This window comes from Quercus suber, unplaced genomic scaffold, assembly GCF_002906115.3.
Source record: "Quercus suber isolate HL8 unplaced genomic scaffold, Cork oak 2.0 scaffold_96, whole genome shotgun sequence".
NCBI lineage: Eukaryota > Viridiplantae > Streptophyta > Magnoliopsida > Fagales > Fagaceae > Quercus > Quercus suber.
Window position 1 is genome coordinate 478,353 of NW_027069561.1, and position 22,024 is coordinate 500,376.

The following is a 22,024-nucleotide window of genomic DNA, read 5'->3' on the forward strand; positions in this document are numbered from 1 at the left end:
ATTGCGAAGCCTTCAATTGTTCTTAAAACTAAAACATGTTATCTCATTTAGTGGCAATCTTTGAAACCTATACGGTGCTCCCTTCCATTAAAATATTTTAACCATGCATATCTTCACCTGTAATTAAAAGCCTGTGCAGCAATTTTCTTGTGGGCACATATTCGAGTAACATGAAGCCATTATATCTCTTCTCTTCACGTTAGTTTTGAACAATTTCTAAATGTGAATTGTTTCGTGCATGCCAATACTAAAGCATTTGGCTTCAGATAATCCAATTCATGGTGATACTCTAAAATTTGAAGTGCTTCTGAAACATGTACAGTATTTCAAAAGGCTATGACAACATAATAAGATCGAGGAAGAACTTATGCAAAGCAAAGCGAATAACCTCCATAATAATGTGTAACTCAAAAGGAAAAAGGAGAAGAGCTACCATGCACTAGTAATGTTACCAATTAGGTAAGGCGGAAAGTGACAGTGATGGGTGAAAATGGCTTAGGGAAGAAGCAAGGGAATCGCTTTCAAAGAGACCAACATGATTGGGCGGCCAGAAATCCATCAGCTAGAGCCTGACTGAGAATCCATCATATATAATAATAAAATAGTATTCTATAATAAAAAAAATATTGACAGAGAATAATGTGTGTGGAAACAATGGAATGCGTCACGTCTAGATTTTGGGACCCCTTTGGATATAAAACCTGTCCTCTTTGTCTCTCTCTCTCTTTCTTTCTCTCTTTTTCTCACTGTGTGTCTGTGAGTGTGTGTGAGAGAGTGTGTTTATGAGACTGTGTGAAAAGTCATGTGGTTTATACGTATATGGAGAGGATGCCCAATACGTCGACCACTCATAAATACCAAAAGGTAGTGATGTTGATTAGCTCAAATTGGATATATAAAAAAAATGTTTAGATGAGACTTGGGAGAGAGAAAGGAAGAGAGAGCCATAGAAAACCAACTTGCATGCTTTGCCACAAACCAAGGAACGCAATGGGAACCTGGATGCGCCTTGTCTGCCTATAAAGCAATGCCACTCAAACCTACAAAGCTTATCTACTACGTCCTAGCCTCTGTTTTTAAATGGTTCACTCAGTTCCATCTATACAACTGGCTAGTTTGCCCAAAAGATTTTTTCATATTATGTATTTCAAGTATTTAAGAGCGTGAATTAGTGAAGTATAAAATATAATATTAGGTGCGTGGGATAGAGGATTTATATTAGGGTTAAATTTGCTGCATATAAACTATTTTACACTCAGGAGTTTAGTTTTTTTGGGTGTATGTATGTATAAAATTATGTAAAACAATTTCTTTGTAATAAACACTATTATTCTTACTATGTGTGCCTGTTTCTTAAATTATATATTGATTATTAAGCAGTTTTGTTTGTGCATTTCTGTTCAATTTTTTTCAAAAGCCTCTTAGCTCAATGACATGAATGGAGTCCGCGGACTTGTTGTAACACTATCAAGTTTAACAAAGTCAGTTTTATAGAAAAAAAAGTTTAATATTTTTAATTTTTTTTTTATTTACAATTTTTTATATTTACTATGAAAGTGGGTATGAAAATTTTTCTAAAATAATTTATTAAGGAATGCTCTAAGTCTAAGAGCATCTTGTTAACAAGGCTATTTATAATTAAAGGGAAAAAAGAATATTTAATGGCATATAATACCGGTTACGCATAGGTCAAAGATTTACAAACTTTTTCCATTATCCTTTACTGTTGACTGCGTTGAGGCCGCTAAAAATTTGTAGGAAATCAATTAATGAATAGATTGGTTGATAATCAACACGTTTTAGTAGCCATTGGAAAAAAATCTAGGTTTAATTTCAAAATTTTCCTACTCGATATGACGTGAGAAATCATATGAGTTGCCTCGTGTATGGAAGAATTACACAAGTATTTTTGGACTATAAATATAAAGAAATAATATACGTACTTTATGGACCAAGATGCGCTATTTATGTACACTATATATATATATATATGTGGTTGTGTGAGTGGTACGTGCATTTGATGTGCGCACACATTTTTTTTCCTTTTTGTAATATATTGAGGTGTACATGAAAAATGAATAATAATAACAATAATGTCATGGAATGAAGAATTTTGGTGAAAAATGGAATAGAATTGGTATTTTCGTTCCAAATAAAACAAATGGGTGGAACATGCTTTGATTGGTAACTTTCATTTTTCGTTGTTTATTTTAATTTATTCTATTTTTATACATGATAAAAATTCTACTTTGGTTTAATTTAAGTATGTATGTGTGTGAAACTTTTTCCTAGAGACTTGAATTTCGGCCTTTGCCCACTCACAACCCACAAACACTTATATTTGTAGAGTGATTATTGCACAAAGGGTGCGTTGTGGTATTTTTTCCCCTCTTTGTATTGTACACTGTGATTTGGATCTATGCTCCATAATAATGATAAATTAACTATTGTCATTACACATTCGTGTGCATTTATTTTGAAAATGCTAAAAACACTACTATTTTTACTATATAAGAAGGATGTGGGTTCTAGTTAACTCAACTGGTAAAGTTTCTGATAGTTGTATAAGAGATTTAAGGTTGTGGTATTTTTTCCCCTCTTTGTATTGTACACTCTGATTTGGATCTATGCTCCATAATAATGATAAATTAACTATTGTCATTACACATTCGTGTACATTTATTTTGAAAATGCTAAAAACACTACTATTTTTACTATATAAGAAGGATGTGGGTTTCAGTTAACTCAACTGATAAAGTCTCTGATAGTTGTATAAGAGATTTGAGGTTCAATCCCCGTCTACACTAAAAATTGATTGGTGTCTTAGTTTGATGATAAAGAACTATCATTAGAAGTGGACGGCATAGGTTGGAACTCTTTAAAAAAAAAGAAAGTTACAATGGCTTTTGAGTGGAGTTGTAGTGTGTCTTTATGTTAGATTTCCTTTCCCTCTTGTGTGTGTGTGTTTGTTTCTCAAAAAAAAAAAAAAGAGGGAGAAGTCAATAAATGTGATTGGTGTTAGAGTGATATTTGGGACGCTACAAATTTTTCTATTCAACCCTTTCAAGCTAGTTGTCACTAGGGACGCTATAAATGTGCTTCGGGATTTGGATCTATGCTCCATATTTCTTCTGTGTTTTTATTTTTTTGAGAAAAAATATTTCTTTTGTTTTGTATTTCAAACTACACACATATTTTGTAAAGTTTAATTTACGTAGTAAAATTTTTAATACCTTCTTATTACCAATATTTCTTTAGTAATATAATGGAGAATGAGTTTGCTTAATTAAATTCGTAGGTGGGAATCCAAACCGGAGAGTGATTGGAAGGATTTCATGGGCGCTCTTTTGAGAACTTATGGGACAAATATTCAAGACAAAAAAAAGACGCTGTGAGAGTGAGAGGATGATGAAAGTTTCATTCTGATGCTTTTCTAATACAATAAATAAATAGATATAAAGGGGAGAAGATTGACGCTTCATCGGAGAATTTTCTTGAAAATGGAATATCAGAGAAAGATAATTCGAAGATAGTGGAATTATTAATATAAGTTAGTTTAGGTCTTTTATGCTTTTCTAGACCTTCTCCATCAATATCTTTGCCCCTTTTCATTTTCTTCTACTTCGTTATCCCAATTTTTAAATTTTGATTAGCACAGCCGAAAAAAATGATATATTTTATTATTACTAGTTAAAAATAAATAAATAAATAAAAGTTAGAATATTGTTACTATTTTTTTCCTTAGAAACAATATTAATTGTTACTAGTTAAACTAAATATATCTAGTCAAATGAGAAGGTATTTGTACCCAAAACATTATGATGCAGCTTTGTTGTGGTCTTCCAAAATATTAGTTAGGGTTGTATAGAAAATCATAATTCATGGGTTTTAGTTAACTAAACTTATAAAGTCTTTTATTGTCAAATATGATATTCGACCTTGCCTACACTAACTAATAGATATTTTGGCTCAATGAGAAAAAACAATCACCATAAAATGGATGCTATAAATTAAAATTTTATCTTATATATTTATCAAAAAAGAAAGAAAGAAAGAAAAAAAAAAAACCATAACTCGTACAACATGATTCACAATGTTCCACTAAAAAAATTAAAGGGTAAATTTCACTAACTACCCCTGAGGTTTGGGTTAATGCCAATCAGGTTCAAAACAATTCAAAACGAACCATTTTAGTCCTTAAGTCCAAACGGACTATAATGTTGTTAACTCACCTCTCATCCCTCTCTCTAACTCTCTCTCTTCTTCTGTTTCTCTGACTTGGAACAAAAACTTTCTCAGTAAACAAATAAGAAAAAAAAAAAAATGCTTGAATGAAACCAAAAATCAAAACTCATTTTCATTGAGTATTTTTGAAAATGAGTAAGTGATTGTTGGTTTCATTCAAGCATTTTTTTTCTTATTTGTTTACTGAGAAAGTTCTTGTTCCAAGTCAGATCCCTCCCCACTCACATTTCACAACATGCTCCTAGAACATTTTGAGAGAGAGAGAGAGAGAGAGAGAGAGAGAGAGAGAGAGAGAGAGAGAGAGAGAGAGAGAGAGAGAGAGAGAGAGAGAGAGAGAGAGAGAGAGAGAGAGAGAGAGAGAGAGAGAGAGAGAGAGAGAGAGAGATATGTCGTGGGCCACATCAGCTTTCCGGTGGTTAGACACGGAGTACATGTCCCTTGGCCGCTCGTCGATCCTAAGGTGGCCGAGCCTGTTCTTCTTGTACCTCACTCTGAGAAGGTGGGCCCCACGTGGCGGTATCGGTGTCAGAAACGTGCTGTCGTGGAACATCGTGGACGACGTCGTTTGGAGCATCATCATGGCCTTCGAGTCCGTCACTCTGGTCTCCTTGCTTGGCTTCTTTCTCTTTTGTGGATTCACTTTATAGCAAGCTTTTCAATGTTTCATTTAGGAACTCTCTCTAGTAAAGATCTACTCGAAGATCTGACGTGGCGATGTGTGATTAGATCGCTGGAGTTGAGTTGATGATGTTGTCGATGTTGGTTGGAGCTAACTATGGCTATGGCTATGTTGTTGAGTTTTGAAGATGGGAAAGTGGAGTAGATGAGCACGTGGTAAGTCACGTGGTGACTAGGGAATGCTGTGGTGTGGGTAAGTGGTGATTCAAGTATTTTTGATTGTTGGTTTCATTCAAGCATTTTTTTTTCTTGTTTGTTTACTAAGAAAGTTCTTGTTCCAAGTCAGAGAAACAGAAGGAGAGAGAGGTAGACAGAGGGATGAGAGGTGATTTAACAGCGTTATAGTCCGTTTGGACTTAAGGACTGAAATGGTTAGTTATGAATTGTTTTTGACCTGGTTGGCATTAGCCCAAAACTCAGGAGTAGTTAGTGAAATTTACCCAAAATTAAATTACAATTGTCTTATACCTTCTATAAGTCAACAGGCATTTGATTATGTGAGTCAACTAATTAACGAGCTAATATGAAATCAATTGGAACATAAAAATACATGAAGAGGATAGAAATAGATTGAAAAATAAAGGAATCTATAAATTATGAAATTGTTTATTTGTACGTACATATATAGCTAGCCCACTCTAAGGAATGGATCGATTCGGAGTTGACTCATTGAAATATAAAATGATTACCAAGGAATCAGAATTTTACTTTGAAAAGTTATTATATTATTATTACTATGGCCATGGATCACGAAATTTGAACATTAATTAAGTTCTTCAACATAAAGTATGCGTCATCATTATGTAGAGTAGTAACCAATCAATTTGGATGACCAAACCCTATTTCAAAAAAAAATTTGGACGACCAAACTGACCCTACTTTCTTTTTTCCATTCTCTTAAAGACATACTAGCCCCATGCATTGGTATAATTTGCTGCAATAGCCAACCAACATGTAGACTTGTAGCACTAAGTGATCAGCATTTGGTCATAATTAATATCATTGTTATCCTTTAATTAATCCTTAGGATTCCGTCATCATATGCAATTATCTTTGTTTAGTTATAAAGGCATTGGATTAGAATGCATTACTACCAATGGACCCAATTGTTGGAAAAGGAAAGCTAAATTGACTATTTGCAACTTTGTTTTTCAAGGAAAAAAGAAGACCCATCTGCAACTTTTCTTGAATTTTCTTTTACCCATAAAAGGTTTAAAAATAGTGGATAGTGTTTGACCTACTATTGGGTTAGGGTTAGGGATATGAAAGAGTTTCAATGGCCGTCAGAATTATATACAATTTTTCTTGCCTTTAGCAACAATTCCATATCTCTTTAAGAACATGATATTTTTATCATTTCTCTTTCCATTTAAAATAAAAGATCCTTGTTTGAGTGTCAGAACCTGAAAAGGCAATGGAACAATACTTCAGCCATTTTGTTTGAACTTTGAAAAAACTACGAGTAGGTTTCGATTTTCGATTAACTAGCTAGGATTAAGTTATTTTGGGAATAGTAAGATTGAGTTGTGAATTGAATTCACTCAAAAATCACTAGCTAGTTTAAGTTAAAGTAACAATAAGTTACAAACTTTAATTAAGGGGGGAAGAATGTGATTTGCAATTCCCAATTAAACTCGACGATTTTGCATTGACAAAAAAAAAAGAAAAAAAAAAAAAAAGAAAAAAGAAAAAGAAAAAAAGAAGAAGCAAACATACGGTACATACCACCACTACAACCACTACCCGCACAACAACGGCACTACATTAATTGACTGCATTTTTGCCCATGCCCCCACCACAACATTGACAATTTTTCAACCCATCATTACAATTTTTCTAGTTTTATTTTATCTTTTTTATTAGATTTCACAGAAAAAATTTTGTTCCTAGGACTTTACAGTGCTCCATTATTGCTATTACATTTGAAAGAATAAATTTTTTCTAGTCCAATATGAGTGTTCCACTTGATACTCTATTAATCATAGCCTATGAGTGTTCCACTTGATACTCTATTAATCATAGCCTATTGTACATTCATATTTTTTTTATAAATTTTTTATCATAAAGTTTTTAAAGTTAAAAATGAAAAAAAAAAAAAAAATTAAACACATCTGCATGCTATATTTGATGGAGCCTAAAGTATTAAAGTGGAGCACTAATTGTAAGACTAGAGATTTTTATTCGTGTAGAAAGGTTAAGGAAAAAGAAGAAGAAAAAGAAACATATAATGTAATATATATAGATTGTTATTTATATATTTATTATTTTTTTTTTGAGATGAAGCTAAGCCATATTGTTATTTATTTTATTTTTAAAAAAGAATAATGATAATTTATTCCTTTTTTTGTGGGGGGGGGGGGGGGGGAAGATTATAGTCCAAATGAATATATATAATTTTAAACAAAGTGTCCATACATAGTTTGATTTCATAGGCGCTCTTCAAGCCTCTATATTTGTTAACTAAAAATAGCTTTTTATTTTTATTTTTTTAGAGGACCTTTGACTCGTCTAATTCTTCACCAAGAAAGAATCAACATGTGGATTTGGGTTTGGTAACTTTCCTGTGCTTATTTCATTAGTAGGTTTACTTATTTTGGTTTTTCAAATCGAGAAGTGGTTAACCAAGAAATACTTTGAGATCTCTTTGTAAATATATTAAAATAGTTAATAACAGTAATGCGTGCAATGCAAAAAAAAAAATCTAAGAAAGTATTTTTTTTTATCTCTTTTATTTATTTTTTAAATATGGAATTTAATAATTATAATTATTAATAATATGTTTTGTTTATAATTTTTTTTTTCGTATACCCAATTTTTATTTATTTTTTTCATTTAAAGAAATCACGACGTTGTAATTTTCTAATGGAATGTTTAAAGAAAGATAACTTGCCAAATTTCATATTAAGTAGATATTATTTACACTCTAATGTGTTAACTCATGTTCTACTTATAATCTTAAAGTATAAAATTTCTTAAATTTAAATACATTTTTAATATGAGATCATTGTTAACAGGGGCGGAGCCACATACCTCCTTGGGGCAGCCATGGCTCTTCCAAAATTTAAAATTTCTTTTATAATATACATGGCAAAATGATATGGGCACACCCAAAAATTATAGTCCAAGTGAATATACATAATTTTAAACAAAGTGTCCGTACATAGTTTGATTTCATGGGCACTCTTCGAGCCTCTATAATTGTTAACTAAAAATAATTTTTTTTTAGAGGACCTTTGCCTATCTAATTCTTCACGAAGAAAGTATCGACATGTGGATTTGGGTTTGGTAACTTTCCTGTGCTTATTTCATTAGTAGGTTTACTTGTTTTGGTTTATCAAATCAAGAAGTGATTAACCAAGAATACTTTGAGATCTCTTTGTAAATATATAAAATAGTTAATAACAGTAACTCGTGCAATGCAAAAAATATTTAAGAAAGTATTTTTTTTATCTCTTTTATTTATTTTTTAAATATGGAATTTAATAATTAGAATTATTATTAATATGTTTTATTTATAATTTTTTTTGTATACCCAATTTTTTATTTTTTTCAATTAAAGAAATCACGACATTGTAATTTTCTAATGGAATGTTTAAAGAAAGATAACTTGCCAAATTTCATATTAAGTATATATTATTTACACTCTAATGTGTTAACTCATGTTCTACTTATAATCTTAAAGTAAAAATTTCTGAAATTTAAATACATTTTTAATATGAGATCATTGTTAACAGGGGCAGAAACACATAGCTCCTCGGAGCAGCCATGGCTCTTCCAAAATTTAAAATTTCTTTTATAATATACCTGGCAAAATGATATGGGCACACCCAAAAATTATAACAGTCACACCCCCCCCCCCCCCCCCCGGGGTTTGTTCCTCAAAATTGTACTAGCTCAACAGCTTAACGATGCTTGTCCTCAAATAAAATAATACTTGGCCCCTTCAATTGTCCAAACACTTGTAATTAGTCCAATGGTCAAAAACTTCTCTCTCCAAATAGCATAAAAATGTTAACCCAGTAACCATTTTTAAACATGACTTTACTTTTTCCCCTTCATTCTCATTGTCAAGGAAACTACAGCCTACAAGTGCTTTTGCTTGTTTTCCTCTATAGTATTGCCAACCCATTGTTTATTTCTTATCAACTCGTCTGATCCTAATATTCTCAACACAGTCAAACAAAACCATCAAAGTTTGTATTGGTGTTTTATTTTTAAGAATATGCTTTGTTTATTAAAATTGTGTTGTTCATTTTTTTTTTTTAATTTTTTTTTTTTAGTTTTACGATAGTATATTACTATATTATATTTCTCTTCCAGTTAGTATATTGTCAGCTTTTTTAAGTTTATTTTTTTGGGTTTGAAATTAGGTGCCAAAAATTCATTAAAAAAAAATTAAAATATAAGAAAATTTTAATAATATGAATAATGATGGGTTGATAATGCTTAACATAATAGTGGAATTTTCAATATTTTTATGAATTATAATTGTTATATCAACACTATAACTCGGCTCCTCCAAGTGAACATTCTTGGCTACGCCCCTAAATGTTAACATCTGATTATTTTAATAGTATATGTGGAGCATATAAGAAGTTGTGAGCTTCTCAAAAAACACATCAATAAGAAAGTTATGTGGTGATGTAACACTACAAANATCATTGTTAACAGGGGCAGAAACATATAGCTCCTCGGAGCAGCCATGGCTCTTCCAAAATTTAAAATTTCTTTTATAATATACCTGGCAAAATGATATGGGCACACCCAAAAATTATAACAGTCACACCCCCCCCCCCCCCCCCCCCCCCCCCCGGGGTTTGTTCCTCAAAATTGTACTAGCTCAACAGCTTAACGATGCTTGTCCTCAAATAAAATAATACTTGGCCCCTTCAATTGTCCAAACACTTGTAATTAGTCCAATGGTCAAAAACTTCTCTCTCCAAATAGCATAAAAATGTTAACCCAGTAACCATTTTTAAACATGACTTTACTTTTTCCCCTTCATTCTCATTGTCAAGGAAACTACAGCCTACAAGTGCTTTTGCTTGTTTTCCTCTATAGTATTGCCAACCCATTGTTTATTTCTTATCAACTCGTCTGATCCTAATATTCTCAACACAGTCAAACAAAACCATCAAAGTTTGTATTGGTGTTTATATTTTTAAGAATATGCTTTGTTTATTAAAATTGTGTTGTTCATTTTTTTTTATTAATTTTTTTTTTTTAGTTTTACGATAGTATATTACTATATTATATTTCTCTTCCAGTTAGTATATTGTCAGCTTTTTTAAGTTTATTTTTTTGGGTTTGAAATTAGGTGCCAAAAATTCATTAAAAAAAAATTAAAATATAAGAAAATTTTAATAATATGAATAATGATGGGTTGATAATGCTTAACATAATAGTGGAATTTTCAATATTTTTATGAATTATAATTGTTATATCAACACTATAACTCGGCTCCTCCAAGTGAACATTCTTGGCTACGCCCCTAAATGTTAACATCTGATTATTTTAATAGTATATGTGGAGCATATAAGAAGTTGTGAGCTTCTCAAAAAACACATCAATAAGAAAGTTATGTGGTGATGTAACACTAGCAAAAGTTGCACACCCCCCCATCTCCCCCCCCCCCCCCGCCCCGACCCTGACCCCGACCCCGACCCCATCACACGCACGCACACACATATTGAAAATATGTATGCATCTTATTATACTTATCATACGGAAAGGAGGAAAAATATGGATCTTGTTCTTATGACATAAGAACACCTATCTTTGAATTTTCAATTAGGGCTTAAAGAAAACTTACCTTGATGCAATAAACCTTACATAAAATAAAACTCTAGCAACTTTGTTCTTGAGATCTCCTTGATCTTCACCTTAATGACCATGAACTTGGCCAAGAGTGTGGGCTTTCCTCGTTGAGATCTTAATAACCCTGCACTTTGCAAGAGAGAGAAAACTCTTTCTTCTCCTTTTAGTAGGCGTGTAGCTCAATGTAGGTTTTTTCTCCTTTATATTATTTAATACTTATAACACATAGAGACTCTCAATAATATATTGCTAGCCCATGATGGGCTTTAGTATGTGTGGCCTTGAGATGAGATCAAAGGGAAAAATAATACCCTAGTTTCAATGGGCATTGGGCATCTTGATATCTCATAACAAGCCTAGAGTTACCACTAACCATATTTTATTGCATTATAAAAATATGGTTGCACTCTCAAGACTTTATTAAATTGAATTCAACCCATAGTGAAACAAAATCATAAAATACTGCCACTTTGTAAATTATTACGTCTTAAGTCATTGGGTTCTAATTTAATCTCTTGATTGTTCTTGTATTCTTGAAATCTAGGTTTATGAAATATAAACTTTAGTAACTACTTATTAAACTGGTCAGACCTAACACTATGAATAATCCGTTCGTATTAAGCCTATCTCAAAGGGATGTTTCAAGTCTCAGAACGAGATTATGGATTGTATCTTGAGAAATAGTGTTTTCACAATACTACATGTGATTACTTAACATATTGAGGTATTGACTATACAAGATCTCACTCTGGCATAAATCAAAACAATTAACAATTCATGCTTAAGTTCACCATTCTTTTAGGATTAGGAGCTGATGCACATAGTAGTTATGAGATTGTTTGTTCAAACGACAGCAATTAGTAGAATAGCATCTCACAGTGGTCCAATTCGGTGTATTTTAAATACATCAACATATCAATCAGAAGTCTCCACTTTCATAATTAAGATGGATTATCATAATTGATATGTTATAATCTAAATATATAAGATGCATAATCTCATTATAGACTACGAACTAAAATATTTTGAGTTTACAATGACTTATTATTTATATTTTTTCATATGCCAATCTTATTTACATATCTAATTCACATATAATTGGATTTTAGGGCAGTAAATCGATTAGGTTCTAGGATGCTAGCTAATCCTAACAACACATTCCTTGCTGTACCCCATCCATTTACCCCTCTCTTATATCTCTTTACATGATACACCCATTAAAAATGGCAATTTCTAGTGGCATTTCTTTTTTTTGGTGAACATTTCTTGTGGAATTTCTATAGCAACCTAATAGAGAGCAAATAGGAATTAGACACATGGTAGGGTGCAAGAAACTTTTCTTTTTGAGATCACTAGCTATACATTCCTCAATAAAAAAAGTGTCATAAAAAGGGAGACCATGCGTGATGGAAAGAAAGCATATGGTTCTGTCTGTGATTCCCACTCGCAGTGAGGGACGAAGAGAAAGAAATAAAAAAGATGATATTGGATATCTAGTAGGAGAGACGCTTCATATGGTTATAAAATTATTATGTAATTTTCCTATAAGAAGCAAATTCTTACACACGCTCATGCATACATACCCGTATTGACATCCGTACTTTGGGGGGACTACGACATTTTGGCCAGGTTCTTTTGCCATTTTTTGCTGGTTTTTGCTTACTTTTTATATACCAAATGACCAAAAGCTTGCAAAAAGAAAAGCATTTGGTCATTTGGTATTTTACCTTTCAATGTCCAGTACCATTGGCTACCATACGTTAACTGATCTTTTTGAGAATTTTTTGGGCCGGCCATCAACATCAATGACTAGATCATGTACCACTGTTATTCATAATTTAAAAAAAAAAAAAAAGTACCACCGTCCTTGTTATCATTATTAACGTACAATATTATAAATCTAATGATACACCAAATTTCACAAATAATGAGATAGCATGTTGTGATTAGACTATTGGAATACAATGTGAGATTGTATGAAAGTGATTTTATTTTAATTACAACTTAACACCTTAATAAGTTGTGAAAGAAGTCATGAACTGTTTTGTGTCTTTAACATTGTTTTTAATATCTATCGTTAGGGTATTTTTAGTTGAAAAGGATTAAGGGGAGAATTTAAAATTAATTTTCAAGAATTATTAAAATTATGGATGTTAGTTTTGACATTATGGGTGTTTGAAAACCTCAAAAGAGTGATGCTAGCAATACCATACATTATGAATTTTATCTCTTGTATCTTCATTTTATTTGGATTGCAACAAATTACACATAAAACTAGTTAACATTCCTTATTGCGGTCTCACCTCCGATAATGATCATGCAAGTTGTTTTTCCCCCATGAACTAAACTGTCAACATTTCTACTAGTAGTTTCTTAGTTCCTATCGAATATTGAGATCTAATTTCTCAATGGTTCAAACAGTAATGAATTAAAATTCATAAAAGTCTTAAATTTTCAAGAATTAAAAATACTATAATATGGAAGTGGGGAGACTATAAGACCAAGGGTAAGCCTTTCTTTTGATAATTATTAATTGAAGTTACACAATAGATTTATCATTTCCTCTCTCTAAATATATTTTCATAAGAGCACTTTCATCAGACTAGTTAAACTAGCCTTTAGTTAAAAATTCGACCAAACACCAATAAAAGCATCGTGCATCAGCCTCAACAATTTGATATTCTCAAATAACAAATCAACAATAACTCAATACCGATCTATTGAGTTTACTGTTCATCAACAAAGTTAAAAGAATTAGTTTTTTATTGCCTCACCCTCTCTTCGTCTCGATGGCGGTTGTGTTTGATCTGGGTTTGATATTTGACAATTGGATCTAGTTTGGTTGATGTTTAATTTGGCTGTGTTTGTTTGATTTGGAATTGAAAAAACAAATGATAAAAATAGAGTATTGACTATTGAGTTCGGTGTATTTGTATGTGAATTGCAGGTTAGTTAAAGTAATAAAAATATAACTTCTTGGATCAATTTAACTAAAATTGAGTTCGGTCCGATACTAGATATTCTAGGATATTTCTAAGCATTTTACTTGTTGAGGAAGAGATAATATCTTTTGAGACGGCGTATGTACTCATCTTACAAAAGATTTTTTAGTTGTAGAACCCACATATCAATGAGACATTAAGCGCATCCGGCTGCTTTACACAAGATTTTTTTGGTTGCGGAGATATCTTCTATATCTGGGCCGACTTCTTGGAAGAGGTTATTTGATTAGACATGGCCTAAGTGCATTAAAATGACTTTATTTCATTCATTACAGGTAAGTAAGGCCCATTTCAAAAGCTGTGAGCCAAAGCTTACGTAGGCTCATGTGGTTTGGGAATTATTTTCTTAAGATATTTTATCATTTTTTGCGACTCTCTGCCACTGTTTCATGCACGTACAGCTACCGCCCCACAAGCGCAAAGTTTATTCCATTGGTTACAGTTTTTATCATCACATCAGAAAAACATAATTTATGAGCAACTAATCTAAAAGTTTTTCTATCTGCCTTAATTCGTTAATTCAATAACTTCTTCACACTGAACCAAAAAGTAAGTTCCCAGCTTTTAGGTTTATTTGATCTACACGTAGTCATTAGTCATTGGGATTATGTGTCTCTAATAGGGCTTCTTGACCAAGTCTAAAATAATGGGTCATGAATGAAAATCTTGGTGCCCTACCATACAAAAAGAAACTAAAGTTTATTCATAAAGACATGATCAGGAGATCCCATGATGCAAAGGCTAGATCTAATCAAGCTTTCAAAAGCATTTAGTTTTCCATTTAATTATCTCCCGAGAGGCCTTAACAAATGCTACGTGTATCATACTTTTCTCAAAGGAGTAATTTGAATGATCATGAAGGAAAAGAACATTTTTGTGCATCAATACAATAATGTCTATTAGCATGAAAGACTAGTCTTGTCCAATACCCTATTTCATATACTTTGCCTCGAAGGGAAGCAAACATTTTTTTGGAGTTAACCAGCTAATAATTTATTTCTTCAAAAATAAACAAAAGAATGATCTATTATGAAATTTGATATTTTAATAATTAAAAAATTCTAATAATTTACATGGTCGGTTTGTATTCAAATCTAGATGATCCAGAGTTTGTGTTCATTAAACGAGTAATGTGTAAGCTACGTGCTAAAAAAGTGTGATCATGCGTGTTTAATTAAAAGTATTCAAAGGCCAATGGCTTATTGGTTTAATGGTAAAAGATAGTTCTAATAACTTAAGGTTGCAGATCAAAACTGTTTAAAATATATCAACAACATAGGTTAGGTGATGAACAATCAACACATGCATTGCTCTGCGCATGGGTTCTCAATCATTGTGTAGATAATTTGATCCAAAAGTTTAAATAAAAATTCTAAATCCAATGCGAAAAGCTCCAATAATATGTTAAATAAATTCATATATATCAGGATATATAGTGGTTTTTTAAATGAAGGGACGAAAGTAGGAGCAATACCTCTCCTTTCTAGAAAAACAAACTTTCCGAGAAAATTATTTTTAAATTGAAAAATCTTTGGAAGGAAAAGATGGTATGTGAGAAAGAAAAAGGGTTGGGGAAAAGGGAAATATTCGCAAGCAACAAGTGTTGCTCTGTGAAGCTTTATAATAAAGGTTTAAAAACCACCTTTATTGTTCATTTGTTCTCAATTCCAGAAGATCTCTTCTCATTGTTAACACTGATTGATTGGATGATGTATCTGATGGCACAGAAAGAAAGAAAGAAAGAGAAAACGAGTGGGAAATAAAAGTGCTAGAATATGTTTGGACAAATTCCATTTTCCATGTACATGAACAATATTTTGGGAGCTAGCCAATATTGCCAATGAGGGTTTGACACATGGAGAATTGGGATGTGGACACGTATTAGCCAGCTTGAGCTAGGGACCTTGTGTTGTAGTGGTCCAACCGTCCAAGCCCATTTAGCCCTTTTCGGGGCCTTTGAAAGTTGAAACACAACATGATGGTGAGACTAGCGGTGCATATTGGTAGCCAGCCTTGCAAGAATCTTGGTATATTCTTAAGGTTGTGTTTGTACGTACGTGTCCCTGGCTTACACGTGTTCATGCAGGCCTTTTTCTTCCGTCTTTTCCTGATAGAATAATGATTAATGAATTACAGAGGATCCTGTCTGAGAATTTCTGAATATTACATAAAAGTTATTATTCCCTTTGGGCCTCCCTTGAGGGAGTATTTTGCTGTATCAATATCCATTACTATCATCCTTTCTCTGTTTTTGACAGGAAATTGATACCCTTATCTCCAACTGGCTAGCTGTAGAGTGTAGAATGAAGGGTGACTATTTTTTTTGGGTAAATTTAATTTGCAAGTTGGATAATTCAATGAAAATATAGATCTTTCTGTTATTTGCAATATAACACATTGTTTTTGCATGCCAATTATTGGAAAAGATGTTTTTTGCATGCCAACTATTGGAAAAGATGGGATTGGAACTTTAATTCTTACTAGGGACTCACTCAACCTCCTAATCCAGGAAAAAAAGAAAAAGAAAAAAGAAAAAAGAAGCAGCAAGAAGAAAAGAATGGAAAAAGATTATAATTCTGAAATGATTATTTTTCCTTCGTTTTGTTTGAATAATTTTCTGTGAATATATAGATATATATTATATAGTTTAAGCTTTCATTAATTTTCTTTCGTAGGCAATTGATTTGGACGGTCATGGTTAACATATTGAATGTATCTTCAACTAGCTTTGCATTTTATTTTATTTTTTTACTTTTTGGCTTTTGATTTTGTTTATCTTATTATAGGATAATTAAATTATACTTCTATCTCTTGAGATTTATCAAAACGATACTCTCCCAATTGTTTTTATAAATGTCACTCACCTTATAAGGTTTCTATAAAAAGATTCTTACCTAAACTATGGAGGAAATAAACACACTCTTATCTCTTGAGATTTTTATGAATGAAAATGATACTCCTTTAGACATATTTAACTGAGTGGGAATCTTTTTATAAAGATAAAATATTTTATTGGGAGAGTAACATTAATGTGAGTTGACATGAATTTATTTGATGCATTTATAAAAATCTCAAGAGATGAGTGTTAATTATACAGAAGTTTAAAAAAGAATATCAATTTGATAAACCTCAAATGAGGTTTTTATTTTTTTTAAATTTTTAAATTTACCCTTTTCACTTGCAAAGGATTTTTGTTTTTTTTAATTGATTTTTATTGTCAAGATGGCTCAATATAGTAGTTCACACTTTACAGTGTTCTATGGTGGACATTTATTAATAGGACATTTTTTTTTTTTACCTTTTAGAACTTATTTTATGCTTGGAATTGCGTAATTCACACGAAATGCTAAGAAAATCCAAAAAAACATTGTCCTCACGTTTTGGCTCAGGTGAAGGAAGTGTATCTTATTCCAAAGAAGCATTCTGTGTAAGACAAATTTTAATGGTTTCCAATTCATACTGCATATCCTCGCACATTCTTTGGTGCATAATTGTTTTTGAACTAGTGTAACTATTAAAAAGATTACAGGGTATTGATCAATCAAAAGTGGCTGCTATTGTAGCATAACAAATAGAATTTACAAAAGAATTATATATATTATGAAAGAGTTGATGATGCAATTACAGTTGTATTAAGGTACAAAATGGTTCACACGCAGTAAACTTTCAGCACTTATATGTGATACTAATAATCTCTCATGTGCGAATTGGGATACCCTTAAAGACTAAAGTATGCTGAACACATATTATTCGTGGTCGATTGGCTTGAATTACACATATCTCTATGCAATATAGCACTTCCAAAGCTTAATAAACTAAACAGTTGGCCGACACCAAGAATGAATGACCTCACTTTGTTTTTTGGATCAAATTTTATGATTGACTTTCGGAATCAATACAAGTCGCCTCAGAAAAGTTCAAAAAAATAAAGAAAGATAAAAGGCATAACACTATATATCAGTGCGCAAAACACTGAACCATATATATTTTCCACCATATTTGTTGGACCATGAGGATTTTGGTTTTGGGTTTAATCCGGTTTGGACCCGGCGAGAGTTGACCTGGAAGCATTATCAAGTTTAATTTATGGAGTGGAGGCTTTGCTCCCTAGGAGAAATTTCTAACCTATTTTGGGCCTGTTGTTTGGGTTATATATTTATCGTTTCAGAATTAGGGTTTGATATACTTTACTGTCACCATTATATATTATTCTTTCTAACATAATGAAAATTGCTATAACTCTATGGATGTAAGTATATTGTCAAACCACACAAATCTTTGTGTCTTGTAATTGTTCTTTGTATGTTTTTTTTTTCCTATTTTTTGCTTCTCACAAAATTTAAAGGAATTTGAGTAAATTACTATAAATATTTGCATGATCAAAATAAAGTGGATAGAGTTCCCCATTACGTCAAAAAGAGAGAGAAGAAGACTGGAGCTGAATTGGGGGCAGACCATGATCATGTGTTTGGACCACATCTTGCAAAATCTAATGCAGATATCAATTAGGATTAGCCGCTTCTACTGTTAGAACATCATCCATAAAAACAAGGGTTGAGTGGCGAAGAAAATGGAATTACGTACCATAAATCATGCCTATGTTTCCGAATCTTACTCAATGACCTTTTTACTCTAAACTAGACAGGAAAGCAAAGGTTGTGGAAAAGCTTTGGGTTTGGTGTGGAACATGGTTTTGGGGGAAACAAGACCAAGCAAAGGATATGATGATTGATGTGGTTGGATTTTTGTCTACCTACTGATCGCCAATATGTAGACGTAATTGTGAGCTATGAGACTGCTTAGGAATTTGGATGAGACCCCACTAACTTTGTTTTGTTGGGCTTATGGGGCTTAATTTCCCTAGAAGCTTGCATGTCTATATTACATTTCTGTGTTCATTGTCCAGAATCCAAATGCTCCAGGGGACAAGGCAAAGGCTAGGTACAAAATCCAAGCCCGCTCAACCATGACATTTTTAACGGATTAGTTGGATTAAAAAAAAAAAATAATAATATTAAAATTTAGAACTCTTGTTTTATATTTGGACTGATAAATAAGATTTCAAGTGTCACTAAAATGTCTAGTGAGTGGAGGAAAAAAATCATATGGTAATGCTTATTTACAAGAATATGGAAGGTATTCAAAACATTACAAATTGCAATAGAATAAAGCTTATGATTATGAGTCACATAATGACATTTTGGAATAGATATCGGAGAATAAATTTGGTTCTATGCTATAGTAAGTTATTTTCTTACTTAGATGTCTAATGGAAAAATGTAGAAAATCCTGTCAAGATCTTCATACGGTTTTTATTAACCTAAAAAAAGAATATCATAGAGTACATAAAGAGATTGTGTGGTGTGTTTTAGAATAGAAAAGAGTTATTTTAAAGTATATTAAGTTGATTAAGGATATGTACGATGGATTTGTAATTAGTTTGAGAACAAGTGGTGCATCACATCTAATTTTTCTATCACTATGGATGTGCATAAAGGAGCAGTACTAAATTTGTATCTCTTTGCACCAGTGATGGATGAGCTCATGACTAGATTATTTCAAAATAAAGTCTATTGATGTATGCTTTAAGTGAATGATATAGTTTCAATGAATGAAACTACACATGGAGTTATATCTTTTTAGTATGTTTGATTATTTTAGAGTTGGAGATTGGTATTTGAGATTCCGACAATTGCAAATGATATAACTAGTAAATACGTCTCTCTCCATGTTGGCATATTTTATTGTTTAGGCAAAATTACAGGTAAATGATTTAAATAATGAAAGATCTAATATTTAAAAATTGTATCTAGAATGAATGGAAAGATAGAAACAAGACCTAAAGCAAAAGTAGTATTTATATTATTTGTAATTGCGACTACTTGCCCATTAGATTACTGTATGATTTTTTTATGTATGCTTTTTTAAGGTAAATGAGCAATGACCAATTCGAGGACATGGTTTTGCAAGATGACTAAACACCATAGAGTGGTAGCACTTTTGAGGCTTCCATGTATACTCCACCTCAATTGTAGCCACCCTTTGTCAGTCCTCCCTCAAGAGTAAATATGACCAATCTAGTCACATTTTCATTCATTTGGAATTGATCTAGTCCTAGACAAGTAGACCTAATTTCAACTATTTTTCCTAGAGGTCTAGAGAAAGCTGCAATCAATAAAAGATGTCTCCAAGTTCCTTTTTCAATTTCAAGTGGCTCCCATTTGTGCGTGTCCCAAGAGTGCGAACACCACCGCCCCCCCCCCCCCCCCCCCCCCGGGTGCATATCTCCTATTTGGTTTAATTTTGCTCTTTCTTTAATTTTTTCTTCTTCTCATAATTATTAAAAATTTGGAGAGACTTTAGAATTTAGAGTTCAGATAAATATGAATAAAGTACGTGGAAAGTAAGTTTAGTAATACTAGAAACAATGAAGAAGGGTTTGTAATACTTGATGTTCAATAGATACTAAGAGTAACAACTTTAGATATCTTGAATCAATAATTCAAAATGAAGAGATTGAAAAGGACGTGAGTTATATTATAAAACTCCTGATAAATAAATAGTAATAATAATAGTAATTTGTGAACCTATCATTAATCATAATTATTAGTTCCAATTTAAGTAGAAGTTATTAGGTTCATTTTAGATTGAGTCAACAGTCAGGTAAGCTTGATCTTGAAGGTTCACAATAAATTATTAAATTTCATAATGATGCCTCATCTCTTTGCATAACCTTTTTTTTCCCCCCAAAAAAATTGAATAGAATTCTAACCTATGTCGTCTGCTCTATAATGATTGCTCTTTATCATAACACCTAAACACCAATGGGTTTTAGTTGTAAGTAGAGTTTGAACCCTAAATCTTTTATTCGACAACAAGAAACTTTATTGGTTACATAATCTTATTTTGAAGTGTGGCTCTTGAATCTTGATACTATACGATCTCTTCAAGCTTTGGGTCCACACCAATCTCGTCTTGGTCATATCATTATGGATATTCAAACTATGCTTGCTAGCCTTAGCTGGTTCTATCACCTATGTTAGCCATGTTCGTTGCGAAGCAAACTCTGTTGCGCAGTACTCTTTTTTCAAGTTTGTCAAACATATTTTTGATGATGTTTTTTGGATTGAAGACTCACCTCCTCCTGCTATGAAGACTTTGTATATTTTGATTTGGCTTATATTCAATCATAAATAAAATTGTTGTTCCTGTTTCAAAAAAAAAAAAAAAAATGTTTACTTGGCTGAATATTAAAAACAAAACCAAAAGTACCAGCCAACATTGGGAAGCCCCTTCCAACCATTCTGACCCAACATTTTCTGCTCCAGTTCGACCAATTCTAATATAGTACTCCATAATGAAACTGGGCCTTGCATATTCTTCCAATCTCGGCCCAAAATCTAAAATTTCTATTTTTTATTAAATTTTTAAGAAACAAGAACATACACACAACCATGCAAGGAAAATTGAATGATGTACTAATATAAAGACATTAAAAAGTCATGATAAATTTTAACTTTTAAGAGAGAATAAGATAAATTATACAATACACAACGCACTTTCTTAAGTAATATGAAACAATTATCATTTTTTTTTTGTAAGAAACAAACACACTTTTCCACGCAAAAAAAAAAAAAAAAAAATGATAACAATAGTAACTCAAAAAAATTTGGGTGAAGATAAAAACCAAAAGTTGTTTTTATATCTTGTATTGTCAAATTATACATTGCATTTGGTTTTTTTGATAATCCTATTCATTGCATTTGGTGTAATTTAATACACTGTCCTCTTACATAAAGATGGGTATCATATGTGCCTTTTTCAATCAAAATTTATAAAATTTTCTAAGCCATGCTTGCTATTGAAGTTTCTGGGCATGACAAAAACAAAAGGCATTTATATTGAAAACTTCGGGTACAATAATTTTATTTTAATTAGTCCCACAAGCTAGGCACTTGTTTATGCTACATGACATGCTTTAATAAAATCTAGTAAATGGTTTGGGTTGAGTTAATCAAACTATATATGGGTCAGCAATGGGTCTATAAACAGGTTATAAGCGGGTTGGATTAATCAGATTGTAGGTTGGATTGATTGGGTTATGGGTTGATCTGTATTTTTCACATGCATAATAATAATAATAATAATAATAATAATAATAATAATCATCATCGTCGTCATCATCATCATCATCATCAATTTGTTTTCCTTTCAATATAAACAAGAGAACAAATAAAAATTTACTCAAAAATAAAATTTAAATAATAAATNGTATACGGTCA